General features: G+C 35.9%; 1 long non-coding RNA gene across 1 annotated transcript; it reads right to left on the reverse strand.

Moving 5' to 3' along the window:
• Nucleotides 1-9,152: 9,152 nt before the first annotated feature.
• On the reverse strand, nucleotides 9,153-13,899 carry LOC133150456 (uncharacterized). The gene is made up of 4 exons (XR_009713770.1): nucleotides 13,384-13,899; nucleotides 12,986-13,179; nucleotides 12,308-12,409; nucleotides 9,153-10,295 (listed from the first exon to the last, which is right to left on the reverse strand). It is a non-coding gene; the product is annotated as an uncharacterized LOC133150456 (long non-coding RNA).
• Nucleotides 13,900-14,703: the final 804 nt, after the last annotated feature.

Here is a 14,703-nt window from a genome sequence, read left to right on the forward strand (position 1 = left end):
TGATATATAGACCTAAAATAGACGATCTATAGACCAGAAATAGACGTCTAAAATAGGTTGATTTTTAGATCAAAATAGGTTGATATATAGACCTAAAATACATGCCTAAATTAGGTTGATTTATAGACCCTTAGGTTGATTTATAGGCCTAAAGTAGACGTTTAAAATAGGTTGATTTTTAGATCTAAAATAGGTTGATATATAGACCTAAAATAGACGATTTATAGACCAGAAATAGACGTCTAATATAGGTTGATTTTTAGATCTAAAATAGGTTGATATATAGACCTAAAATAGACGCCTAAATTAGGTTGATTTATAGACCTAAAGTAGACGTTTAAAATAGATCTAAAATAGGTTGATTTATAGACCAGAAATAGACGTCTAAAATAGGTTGATTTTGAGATCTAAAATAGGTTGATATATAGACCTAAAATAGACGCCTAAATTAGGTTGATTTATAGACCCTTAGGTTGATTTATAGACCTAAAGTAGACGTTTAAAATAGATCTAAAATAGGTTGATTTATAGACCAGAAATAGACGTCTAAAATAGGTTGATTTTTTAGATCTAAAATAGGTTGATATATAGACCTAAAATAGACACCTAGATTAGGTTGATTTATAGACCCTTAGGTTGATTTATAGACCTAACGTAGACGTTTAAAATAGGTTTATTTATAGATCTAAAATAGGTTGATTTATAGACCAGAAATAGACGTCTAAAATAGGATGATTTTTAGATGTAAAATAGGTTGATATATAGACCTAAAATAGACGCCTAAATTAGGTTGATTTATAGACCCTTAGGTTGATTTATAGACCTAAAGTAGACGTTTAAAATAGATCTAAAATAGGTTGATTTATAGACCAGAAATAGACGTCTAAAATAGGTTGATATTTAGATCTAAAATAGGTTGATATATAGACCTAAAATAGACGCCTAAATTAGGTTGATTTATAGACCCTTAGGTTGATTTATAGACCTAAAGTAGACGTTTAAAATAGATCTAAAATAGGTTGATTTATAGACCAGAAATAGACGTCTAAAATAGGTTGATATATAGACCTAAAATAGACGCCTAAATTAGGTTGATTTATAGACCCTTAGGTTGATTTATAGACCTAAAGTAGACGTTTAAAATAGGTTTATTTATAGATCTAAAATAGACCAGAAATAGACGTCTAAAATAGGTTGATTTTTAGATCTAAAATAGGTTGATATATAGACCTAAAATGGACACCTAAATTAGGTTGATTTATAGACCCTTAGGTTGATTTATAGACCTAAAGTAGACGTTTAAAATAGGTTTATTTATAGATCTAAAATAGGTTGATTTTATAGATTTAAAATAGGTTGATATATAGACCTAAAATAGACGCCTATATTAGGTTGATTTATAGACCCTTAGGTTGATTTATAGACCTAACGTAGACGTTTAAAATAGGTTTATTTATAGATCTAAAATAGGTTGATTAATAGACCAGAAATAGACGTCTAAAATAGGTTGATTTTTAGATCTAAAATAGGTTGATATATAGACCTAAAATAGACGCCTAAATTAGGTTGATTTATAGACCCTTAGGTTGATTTATAGACCTAAAGTAGACGTTTAAAATAGGTTTAATTATAGATCTAAAATAGACCAGAAATAGACGTCTAAAATAGGTTGATTTTTAGATCTAAAATAGGTTGATATATAGACGTAAAATAGACGCCTAAATTAGGTTGATTTATAGACCCTTAGGTTGATTTATGGACCTAAAGTAGACGTTTAAAATAGATCTAAAATAGGTTGATTTATAGACCAGAAATAGACGTCTAAAATAGGTTGATTTTTAGATCTAAAATAGGTTGATATATAGACCTAAAATAGACGCCTAAATTAGGTTGATTTATAGACCCTTAGGTTGATTTATAGACCTAAAGTAGACGTTTAAAATAGGTTTATTTATAGATCTAAAATAGGTTGATTTATAGACCAGAAATAGACGTCTAAAATAGGTTGATTTTTAGATCTAAAATAGGTTGATATATAGACCTAAAATAGACGCCTAAATTAGGTTGATTTATAGACCCTTAGGTTGATTTATAGACCTAAAGTAGACGTTTAAAATAGGTTTAATTATAGATCTCAAATAGACCAGAAATAGACGTCTAAAATAGGTTGATTTTTAGATCTAAAATAGGTTGATATATAGACCTAAAATAGACGATTTATAGACCAGAAATAGACGTCTAAAATAGGTTGATTTTTAGATCTAAAATAGGTTGATATATAGACCTAAAATAGACGCCTAAATTAGGTTGATTTATAGACCCTTAGGTTGATTTATAGACCTAAAGTAGACGTTTAAAATAGGTTTATTTTTAGATCTAAAATAGGTTGATATATAGACCTAAAATAGACGATTTATAGACCAGAAATAGACGTCTAAAATAGGTTGATTTTTAGATCTAAAATAGGTTGATATATAGACCTAAAATAGACGCCTAAATTAGGTTGAATTATAGACCCTTAGGTTGATTTATAGACCTAAAGTAGACGTTTAAAATAGGTTTATTTTTAGATCTAAAATAGGTTGATATATAGACCTAAAATAGACGATTTATAAACCAGAAATAGACGTCTAAAATAGGTTGATTTTTAGATCTAAAATAGGTTGATATATAGACCTAAAATAGACGCCTAAATTAGGTTGATTTATAGACCTAAAGTAGACGTTTAAAATAGATCTAAAATAGGTTGATTTATAGACCAAAAATAGACGTCTAAAATAGGTTGATTTTTAAACCAAAAATAGACGTCTGAAAAAGGTTGATTTTTAAACCAAAAATAGACGTCTAAAAAAGGTTGATTTTAAAACAAAAAATAGACGTCTAAAATAGGTTGATTTTTAAACCAAAAATAGACGTCTAAAATAGGTTGATTTTTAAACCAAATCTAGACGTCTAAAATAGGTTGATTTTTAAACCAGAAATAGACGTCTAAAATAGGTTGATTTTTAGATCTAAAATAGGTTGATATATAGACCTAAAATGGACACCTAAATTAGGTTGATTTATAGACCCTTAGGTTGATTTATAGACCTAAAGTAGACGTTTAAAATAGGTTTATTTATAGATCTAAAATAGGTTGATTTATAGACCAGAAATACACGTCTAAAATAGGTTGATTTTTTTAGATCTAAAATAGGTTGATATATAGACCTAAAATAGACCCCTAGATTGGGTTGATTTATAGACCTAACGTAGACGTTTAAAATAGGTTTATTTATAGATCTAAAATAGGTTGATTAATAGACCAGAAATAGACGTCTAAAATAGGTTGATTTTTAGATCTAAAATAGGTTGATATATAGACCTAAAATAGACGCCTAAATTAGGTTGATTTATAGACCCTTAGGTTCATTTATAGACCTAAAGTAGACGTTTAAAATAGGTTTAATTATAGATCTAAAATAGACCAGAAATAGACGTCTAAAATAGGTTGATTTTTAGATCTAAAATAGGTTGATATATAGACGTAAAATAGACGCCTAAATTAGGTTGATTTATAGACCCTTAGGTTGATTTATAGACCTAAAGTAGACGTTTAAAATAGATCTAAAATAGGTTGATTTATAGACCAGAAATAGACGTCTAAAATAGGTTGATTTTTAGATCTAAAATAGGTTGATATATAGACCTAAATTAGACGCCTAAATTAGGTTGATTTATAGACCCTTAGGTTGATTTATAGACCTAAAGTAGACGTTTAAAATAGGTTTAATTATAGATCTAAAATAGACCAGAAATAGACGTCTAAAATAGGTTGATTTTTTAGATCTAAAATAGGTTGATATATAGACCTAAAATAGACGCCTAGATTAGGTTGATTTATAGACCCTTAGGTTGATTTATAGACCTATCGTAGACGTTTAAAATAGGTTTATTTATAGATCTAAAATAGGTTGATTAATAGACCAGAAATAGACGTCTAAAATAAGTTGATTTTTAGATCTAAAATAGGTTGATATATAGACCTAAAATAAACGCCTAAATTACGTTGATTAATAGACCCTTAGGTTGATTTATAGACCTAAAGTAGACGTTTAAAATAGGTTTAATTATAGATCTAAAATAGACCAGAAATAGACGTCTAAAATAGGTTGATTTTTAGATCTAAAATAGGTTGATATATAGACGTAAAATAGACGCCTAAATTAGGTTGATTTATAGACCCTTAGGTTGATTTATAGACCTAAAGTAGACGTTTAAAATAGATCTAAAATAGGTTGATTTATAGACCAGAAATAGACGTCTAAAATAGGTTGATTTTTAGATCTAAAATAGGTTGATATATAGACCTAAAATAGACGCCTAAATTAGGTTGATTTATAGACCCTTAGGTTGATTTATAGACCTAAAGTAGACGTTTAAAATAGGTTGATTTTTAGATCTAAAATAGGTTGATATATAGACCTAAAATAGACGCCTAAATTAGGTTGATTTATAGACCCTTAGGTTGATTTATAGACCTAAAGTAGACGTTTAAAATAGGTTCATTTATAGATCTAAAATAGGTTGATTTATAGACCTAAAATAAGTTGATTTATAGACCTAAAATAGTCAAAACTAAACTGTCGAGGTAGGGTCATTCAACAAAGTTTCCCAACCCTTATTAATTTGCAAAATCTTGATCTTGGCTCAATTTACTAGACGTTTAAAATAGGTTTATTTATAGATCTAAAATAGACCAGAAATAGACGTCTAAAATAGGTTGATTGTTAGATCTAAAATAGGTTGATATATAGACCTAAAATAGACACCTAAATTAGGTTGATTTATAGACCCTTAGGTTGATTTATAGACCTAAAGTAGACGTTTAAATTAGGTTTAATTATAGATCTAAAATAGACCAGAAATAGACGTCTAAAATAGGTTGATTTTTAGATCTAAAATAGGTTGATATATAGACCTAAAATAGGTTGATTTATAGACCAGAAATAGACGTCTAAAATAGGTTGATTTTTAGATCTAAAATAGGTTGATATATAGACCTAAAATAGACGCCTAAATTAGGTTGATTTATAGACCTAAAGTAGACGTTTAAAATAGGTTTAATTATAGATCTAAAATAGACCAGAAATAGACGTCTAAAATAGGTTGATTTTTAGATCGAAAATAGGTTGATATATAGACCTAAAATAGACACCTAAATTAGGTTGATTTATAGACCCTTAGGTTGATTTATAGACCTATAGTAGACGTTTAAATTAGGTTTATTTATAGATCTAAAATAGGTTGATTTATAGACCAGAAATAGACGTCTAAAATAGGTTGATTTTATAGATTTAAAATAGGTTGATATATAGACCTAAAATAGACGCCTAGATTAGGTTGATTTATAGACCCTTAGGTTGATTTATAGACCTAACGTAGACGTTTAAAATAGGTTTATTTATAGATCTAAAATAGGTTGATTAATAGACCAGAAATAGACGTCTAAAATAGGTTGATTTTTAGATCTAAAATAGGTTGATATATAGACCTAAAATAGACGCCTAAATTAGGTTGATTTATAGACCCTTAGGTTGATTTATAGACCTAAAGTAGACGTTTAAAATAGGTTTAATTATAGATCTAAAATAGACCAGAAATAGACGTCTAAAATAGGTTGATTTTTAGATCTAAAATAGGTTGATATATAGACGTAAAATAGACGCCTAAATTAGGTTGATTTATAGACCCTTAGGTTGATTTATAGACCTAAAGTAGACGTTTAAAATAGATCTAAAATAGGTTGATTTATAGACCAGAAATAGACGTCTAAAATAGGTTGATTTTTAGATCTAAAATAGGTTGATATATAGACCTAAATTAGACGCCTAAATTAGGTTGATTTATAGACCCTTAGGTTGATTTATAGACCTAAAGTAGACGTTTAAAATAGGTTTAATTATAGATCTAAAATAGACCAGAAATAGACGTCTAAAATAGGTTGATTTTTTAGATCTAAAATAGGTTGATATATAGACCTAAAATAGACGCCTAGATCAGGTTGATTTATAGACCCTTAGGTTGATTTATAGACCTATTGTAGACGTTTAAAATAGGTTTATTTATAGATCTAAAATAGGTTGATTAATAGACCAGAAATAGACGTCTAAAATAAGTTGATTTTTAGATCTAAAATAGGTTGATATATAGACCTAAAATAAACGCCTAAATTACGTTGATTAATAGACCCTTAGGTTGATTTATAGACCTAAAGTAGACTTTTAAAATAGGTTTAAAATAATTAAACATTAAATATGATCATATTTTGGAATTTTGAAGTCTGAACAAGCCGTAAGTTGTGTAAATAATGCACAGAAGTTGTTTGCATTTAACAAGCATATTGATCCGTACATGTGAATTGGTTATTCCTGTACCACTGATAAAGATAAAATTAAGTTGATTTTCAGACCAAAAATAGACGTTTAAAAAAGGTTGATTTTTAAACCAAAAATTGACTAAACAAGGTTGATTTTTGAACCAAAAAGACGTCTAAAAAAGGTTGATTTTTAAACCAAAAATAGACATCTAAAATAGGTTGATTTTTAAACCAAAAATAGACGTCTAAAAAAGGTTGATTTTTAAACCAAAAATAGACGTCTAAAATAGGTTGATTTTTAGACCAAAAATAGACGTCTAAAAAAGGTTGATTTTTAAACCAAAAATAGACGTCTAAAATAGGTTGATTTTTAAACCAAAAATAGACGTCTAAAAAAGGTTGATTTTTCAACCAAATCTAGACGTCTAAAATAGATTGATTTTTAAACCAGAAATAGACGTCTAAAATAGGTTGATTTTTAGATCTAAAATAGGTTGATATATAGACCTAAAATGTACACCTGAATTAGGTTGATTTATAGACCCTTAGGTTGATTTATAGACCTAAAGTAGACGTTTAAAATAGGTTTATTTATAGATTCAAGATTCAAGAGTTTTTATTCGCCATGTTTGAGCGTGCCAAACAAGGAATTTGACTTCGGTAGAAACACACCCTCTGTTCAACATTTAGGTGACTAACAACATTCAGGACATGTGAATAATGGCAAAAACAGTGTAGACAAATTCAAAAAGGTGTGAGGAGCAGGATGTTATTGCACAGCAATCTCTCTGAGACTCTATGAGTGGTGTGAGTTCATCAGAGCAACAGCCTGGGGGAAGAAGCTGTCTCTGTGTCTGCTGGTTTTGGCGTACCGAGCTCTATAACGCCGTCCGGAGGGGAGTAGTTCAAACAGACTGCAACCCGGGTGAGAAGGGTCTGTAGAGATGTTCCTTGCCCGATTCCTGGTCCTGGACAGGTACAAGTCTTGGATAGATGGGAGGTTGATTCCAATGATCTTTTCTGCAGTTCTGATTGTCCGTTGTAGTCTGTGCTTGTCTTGTTTGGAGGCCAATCCAAACCAGACAGTGATGGAGGTGCAGAGGACAGACTGGATGAGGGCAGTGTAGAAGGTCTTCAGAAGCTCTCGCGGCAGGTTGAACTTCTTGAGCTGTCTCAGGAAGTACAGCCTCTGCTGGGCCTTCTTCCGGACAGAGTCTATGTGGCCGGTCCATTTCAGGTCCCGAGAGATTGTGGTTCCCAGGAACTTGAAGGTGTCTGTGGAAAGAATAGTATTACTGCAGATAGTGAGGGGTAAAAGTGGTGAAGGGTCTCGCCTGAAATCCACTGTCATCTCCACGGTCTTGAGCGAGTTCAGCTCCAGATGGTTTTGACTGCACCAGTGGACCAGCCGCTGCACCTCCTGTCTGTACGCAGTCTCATCACTGTCCTGGATCAGTCCGATGAGAGTGGTGTCGTCTGCATACTTCAGGAGCTTCACAGGGGAGTCACCTGAGGAGAAATCATTGGTGTAGAGGGAGAAGAGCAGTGGGGAGAGGACGCAACCCTGAGGGGCTCCAGTGTTGGTGGTCCGGGTGTCAGATGTGATGCCCCCCAGCCTCACACGCTGTCTCCTGTTGGTCAGGAAGCTGGTGATCCACTGACAGGTGGAGGCAGGCACCGCAAGCTGGATGAGCTTCTGTTGGAGGATGTCAGGGGCGATGGTGTTGAACGCCGAGCTGAAGTCCACGAACAGGATCCTGGCGTACGTTCCTGGGGTGTCCAGGTGGTGCAGGATGTAGTGCAGTCCCATGTTGACCGCATCATCCACTGACCTGTTTGCCCGGTAGGCAAACTGGAGGGGGTCAAGCAGGGGGCCCGTGACCTCCTTCAGGTGGTTCAGCACTAACCTCTCGAACGATTTCATGACCACAGATGTCAGTGCGACGGGTCTATAGTCATTCAGACCTGTGATGGCGGGCTTCTTGGCTACTGGAACGATGGTGGAGCTCTTGAAGCACGAGGGCACCTCACACAGCTCCAGAGAACGGTTGAAGATCCGTGCAAAGGTGGGCGCCAGCTGCTCAGCGCAGACTTTCAAGCAGGAAGGTGACACGCCGTCCGGGCCCGGTGCCTTCCTGGTCTTTTGTCTCCGGAACATCTGGCGCACTTCCTCCTCGCGGACCTGGAGTGCGGGCGCGGCCTCTGCAAGAGAGTGAGTGGGTGACAACGATGATAGAGGTGTGGACGGAGCAGTTGTGGGGAGAGGTGAGTATGTAGATTGTGTTGCAGGAGGTCCCGTTGTGTGGGAGGACCGATCAAATCTGCAGTAGAACTTGTTTAGCTGGTTAGCAAGTCTTGGGCTCTCTACAGGACGGGTGGTTCGTTTCTTGTAGCCCGTGATAATCTGCAGACCTTTCCACACCGTTGAGGGATCAGGATTGGCAGAGAGGTGTCTCTTCAGGTTCTCCCCGTAACACCTCCTGGCTTTCCTGACCTCTCGGTTCAGCGTGTTTCTGGTCTGCCTGAACAGCTCGGGGTCGCCGCTCCTGTAGGCCTCCTCCTTGACTTTGCGCAGCCTCCTGAGGTTCGGTGTAAACCAAGATCTAAAATAGGTTGATTTATAGACCAGAAATAGACGTCTAAAATAGGTTGATTTTTTTAGATCTAAAATAGGTTGATATATAGACCTAAAATAGACGCCTAGATTAGGTTGATTTATAGACCCTTAGGTTGATTTATAGACCTAACGTAGACGTTTAAAATAGGTTTATTTATAGATCTAAAATAGGTTGATTTATAGACCAGAAATAGACGTCTAAAATAGGTTGATTTTTAGATCTAAAATAGGTTGATATATAGACCTAAATATATATATATATATATAGCACCTAACCACATCAGACCTTAGCACCTAGCCTCTTAGCACCTAGCCTCTTAGCACCTAGCCTCTTAGCACCTAGCCTCTTAGCACCTAGCCTCTTAGCACCTAGCCTCTTAGCACCTAGCCTCTTAGCACCTAGCCTCTCGCACTTTACTTGTTTGAAAAGCAGTGGGAAGTAAGACTTATTTCATTTATTTAAAGGGAAGAAGACGTCTTTATTTAATGGGAAGAATGGATTTGCTGGGATTCCAAATTTCCAAAATGGTTGAATGAAGTCATTTCAAATGTGATTTCTGATAAATACTAGGTGTGAACACAAAAACTACTGCACAGGATGGCCAGTTTAATTGTTTGAAAAGGACTGTGCAGAAGAGAGACTTATTTCATTTATTTAATGGGAAGGAATAAGACTTATTTAGTTTGTTTAATCTATTTTTGTTCCCAGGCAAAATTGGATTTGCAGCAATTGCAAATTTCAACAAAGCACAGTGCCAAGCCTTGACTTGAGACCTGATAGGACGTATTAAACGCTTGGATAAATTGATAGAAGTTGGTCGTATGAGCGAATGGAGTAACATGAGATCTATTCTCATCTACACATAGCACACACAACTTTGGATATTTTGAATGAATGAGTGAGTGAGTGAGTGAGTGAGTGAGTGAGTGAGTGAGTGAGTGAGTGAGTGAGTGAGTGAGTGAGTGAGTGAGTGAGTGAGTGAGTGAGTGAGTGAGTGAGTGAGTGAGTGAGTGAGTGAGTGAGTGAATGAATGAATCTTATTTGTTCATTTAAATGATGACTGTATAAATACTAGGTATAAACAGAAAATCTCCTGCACAAAATGGCCAGTTTACTTGTTCGAAAAGGTGTGGGAACAAGTAATCTATCCAATTTAAGACAAATGTAGTTACCTCTAACAATGTGTTACTTTAGCTATTGTTGTCTGTGACTTTCCCATGAATAAAAAGGAAGGAAGGACTCACCGGAGACGTCTTCGCCAACGTGCAAACGTTGTACTTTGTATCCTTCAAACATACTGGCAACGAACAGCGTGGAACCTAAAGGAATGAAAGAAAACTTTATCATTTGGCCTCAACCAACATTCACAGATACAACACAATGTGACGTGCGAGGTTAGGGTTAAAGATTGAGGGAGGGGCCCTCGTTTTAAACTACTTTTTTGAAAAGGAGTGGGGAATAGCAAGACTTATTAATTTATTTAATGGGAAGAAGTAAGACTTATTTAGTTTATTTAATTTATTTTTGTTCCCTGGCAAAATTGCATTTGCTGCAATTGCAGATTTCAACAAAGTATGGTGCCAAATCGTGACTTGAGACCTTATAGGATGTATTAAATGCTTAGTTTAATTGATAGAAGTTGGTAATAAGAGCGAGTGGAGTCACGGTGGTTGAATGGATGAATGAATGTTGAAAGTAATTTAAATTATGACTTTGTATAAATACTAGGTATTAACAAAACATCTACTGTGCAAAATGGGCAATTTACTTGTTTGAGAAGGAGTGACAAGAAGAGAAGTAAGACTTATTTAATCTGTTTGTTCCCAGGCAAAATTGGATGTGCTGCAATTCCAGATGTTACCACATGATGGTGCCAGATTTTGATTTCAGCTCTGATAGGCCATATTAAACACTTAGTTGAATTGATAGAAGTTGGTAATAAGACCGAGTGGAGTAACATGAATGTTCTGAATTAGACAGTTTGAATATGCTTTTGAATATTTTTAGGTAAACAGTTTAGCTTCGCTTTGAGCATCATTTGAGCAGTCTGATAATCAACCAAATCTTTGAATTGAAGAATTTAGGATTTAAGAGTTAGCTTGTTATCATGTTCAAGGTAATCAGATTTGTTTAAAATTCGAATGGCCTTCTTTTAAAAACTATTCTGGATTACTACTTTGGATCTTTCTTGAATGGATGAATGAATGTTGAAAGTAATTTAAACTATGACTTTGTATAAATACTAGGTATTAACAGAACACCTACTGCGCAAAATGGGCAATTTACTTGTTTGCGAATGAGTGGCAAGAAGAGAACTAAGACTTATTTAATATGTTTGTTCCCAGGCAAAATTGGATGTGCTGCAATTCCGGATTCCACCACATGATGGTGCCAGATTTTGACTTCAGCCCTGATAGGCCATATTAAACACTTAGTTGAATTGATAGAAGTTGGTAATAAGACCGAGTGAAGTAACATGAATGTTCTGAATTAGACATAGTTTGTATATGCTTTTGAATATTTTTAGGTAAACAGTTTAGCTTCGCTTTGAGCATCATTTGAGCAGTCTGATAATCAACCAAATCTTTGAATTGAAGAATTTAGGATTTAAGAAATAGCTTGTTATCATGTTCAAGGTAATCAGATTTGTTTACAGTTCGAATGGCCTTCTTTTAAAAACTATTCTGGATTACTACTTTGGATCTTTCTTGAATGGATGAATGAATGTTGAAAGTAATTTAAATTATGACTTTGTATAAATACTAGGTATTAACAGAACATCTACTGCGCAAAATGGGCAATTTACTTGTTTGAGAAGGAGTGACAAGAAGAGAAGATTTATTTAATCCGTTTGTTCCCAGGCAAAATTGGATGTGCTGCAAATCCACATTTCACCACATGATGGTGCCAAATTTTGACTTCAGCCCTGATAGGCCATATTAAACACTTAGTTGAATTGATAGAAGTTTTTTGAATATTTTTGGGGTAAACAGTTTAGCTTCGCTTTGAGCATCATTTGAGCAGTCTGATAATTGACCAAATCTTTGAATTGAAGAATTTGGGATTTAAGAAATAGCTTGTTATTATGTTCAGGGTAACCAGATTTGTATATAATTATAATGGCCTTCTTTTGAAAACTATTCTGAATTACAGTTTTGGATCTTTTCTTATATTACTTTGCAACAATATACTCGGTGACAGATTACACAGTATAATCACATGTTAATTTGAGAGTGCCCACACTCAATTTACTTATGGTTATGTGTTACATTAATTACTGTTAGACATGAAATAGTGTTGAACATAAATGGAGGAAGAAAGGGGTACTCACGGTTGTGATCAATGAAGCAAGCCTCCAATTGATTTGTATAGTCATTCTTCTTACATTCTTCTTCTTCTTACAGTGGAAAACATACAGCAAACAACGTTGAACCTAATGGAATGAAATTAAACGTTAACATTTAACCTCAACCAACATACGCAGATGCAACGCAACTACGTTTCAGCTAGGGTTAGCTACTCAGCTACACATTGCTATTACACTGGACGCTAGCTACATCGACAACTTTAGTCAAACATCACAAAAGTAAATCTCTTTAAACACTACGGCCATCTGCTCCTGGTTCCCGGTTCGGCCGGCGAGTCAAAAAGTTTGCCCACCCCTGCTTTAGACGGTCCAGTTGCAAGCAGAAATTAAAGATATTTCTGTTGATAATCGCCGAGTTTGTATTCGCGCCCACGAATTATAATCTCGGCGGGAGTAGCGCCAATTGAAGTCACATCGGCGTCACATGACTGCAACGTAATATTATCTTAAACGGTAAATTAGAGTTAAATAAAGTTCACTTTTTTATTCAACGCGATCATTTACAACCGTTGACCAGGGAGAATCGTCGAAATTCGGCCTCTGTGGTAGGCCGCAGACGCAGAGTTCGACGTAGCCGGCGCACTCACTCGCTTTTCAGGGCAACAAAAGTACTTCTTTTTAAAAACAATGAGTTGTATTTACCGTGTACGCTCTAGACGGTCCAGTTGCAAGCAGGAAATAAAAATATTTCTCTTGTTAGTCGTCGCTGTGTCGCGTTTCTCGGCATTGCCGCCTTCCTACGTCCAGTTGCAAGCCGCGTCCTCGGATTTGAATTTTGGCGGAAGCTCCACCCACCGACGTCACGTCCGCGTCACATGACTGCGGCGTAATATTATCTAAAACGGTAAATTAGAGTTAAATAAAGTTCTCTTTTTTAATCAACGCGATCATTTACAACCGTTGACCAGGGAGAATCGTCGAAATTCGGCGTCTGTGGCTGAAAGCAGACGCCGAGTTCGACGTGCCGACCAACCGCCACACTCACTCGCTTTTCAGGGCTACAAAAGTACTTCTTTTTAAAAACAATGGGTTGTATTTACCGTGTGCGCTCTGGACGGTACAGTTGCAAGCAGAAAATAAAAATATTTCTCTTGTTAGTCGTCGCTGTGTCTCGTTGCTCGGCATTGCCGTCTTCCTGTCGCGAGCCGCGCGCTCGGATTTGAATTTTGGCGGAAGCTCCGCCCATCGACATCATGTCCGCGTCATGTGACCACAACATGGCTGACATCCTATAGCAACCGCTGTTTTGTTTAGTAGACTTACAGTTGTTATGCGTTGAAATAATGGCGCAAACTCAAAATAGATTTAAATACATTAAAAAAGTCTTCCTATTTAATGACCAGCTCAGTGGCAAGATCCCCCCTTCAACGTCACGTCCGCGTCACGTGACCACGGTGTGGCAGACGTCATGACATGAAAAATTATGAATCATAACACACACATGTCATATTGTACCAATACATCAGAATGATGAGTTAAAAGTTAAATTCCCAATGATCGTCACACACACATCTGGGTGTGGTGAAATTTGTCCTCTGCATTTAACCCAGTGCTTCTCAATTATTTTCTGTTACGCCCCCCCCTAGCAAGAAGAAAACTATTCGCGCCCCCCCTTCCCCACCGTGACTATCCTAACTTGTCTTGTACGTCGTAAAATGTTGCACTGTCGCAAACGTCACAGAAGTAACAATGAGAGCGCCACTGCCCCCTGCTGTAGTAAACGCGCAATTACACTTTATTCTAGTACTGCCAAAAAAAAAAGCCTGTTCCCCAGGGTCACACGCGCCCCCCCAGGAATAGCACCGCGCCCCCCAAGGTGATCGAGCAAGCCTTGTCTGATACGAGAGCATTGCGGTCGCATGGAGCGTGTCTGAAGTGAACAGCAGAGAAGAAAGGAACAAGGCAAAGTGTTGTGAAATTAAATGCACAGAACGGATGCGCAAGACACGTCAGCTATATAAAGAGCGAGAGTTGCTTTCTTCCCATTAGTTTCAATTCACAGTTTAATTAGCAGTTTCAATCAGCAAATAACAAAATGCGTATTACAGGTAATATTTTATTTCACAACACTTTGCCTTGTTCCTTTGGTCTCTGCTGTTCATCCTAAAACACAAAGGCGCTCGCTCTTTAAGCAATGCGACAGTGAGCGCCCGCCGAAGAGTGCGAGTACGAGTCGAAAAAATGGCGACGGGAGGGCAGGTCCCGCTCTCAAAGTGCACGTCACTGACGCCCGGAGGGGGAGGTGGGAGTCGCAGGGGGAGAAAGGGAGGAAGGAAAGAAGAGGGGGAAGGAAGGAAGGAAGGAAGGAAGGAAGGAAGGAAGCAAGGAAGCAAGGAAGGAAGGAAGGAAGGAAGGAAGCA

The sequence above is a fragment of the Syngnathus typhle genome, linkage group LG2, assembly GCF_033458585.1.
Source record: "Syngnathus typhle isolate RoL2023-S1 ecotype Sweden linkage group LG2, RoL_Styp_1.0, whole genome shotgun sequence".
Lineage (NCBI taxonomy): Eukaryota > Metazoa > Chordata > Actinopteri > Syngnathiformes > Syngnathidae > Syngnathus > Syngnathus typhle.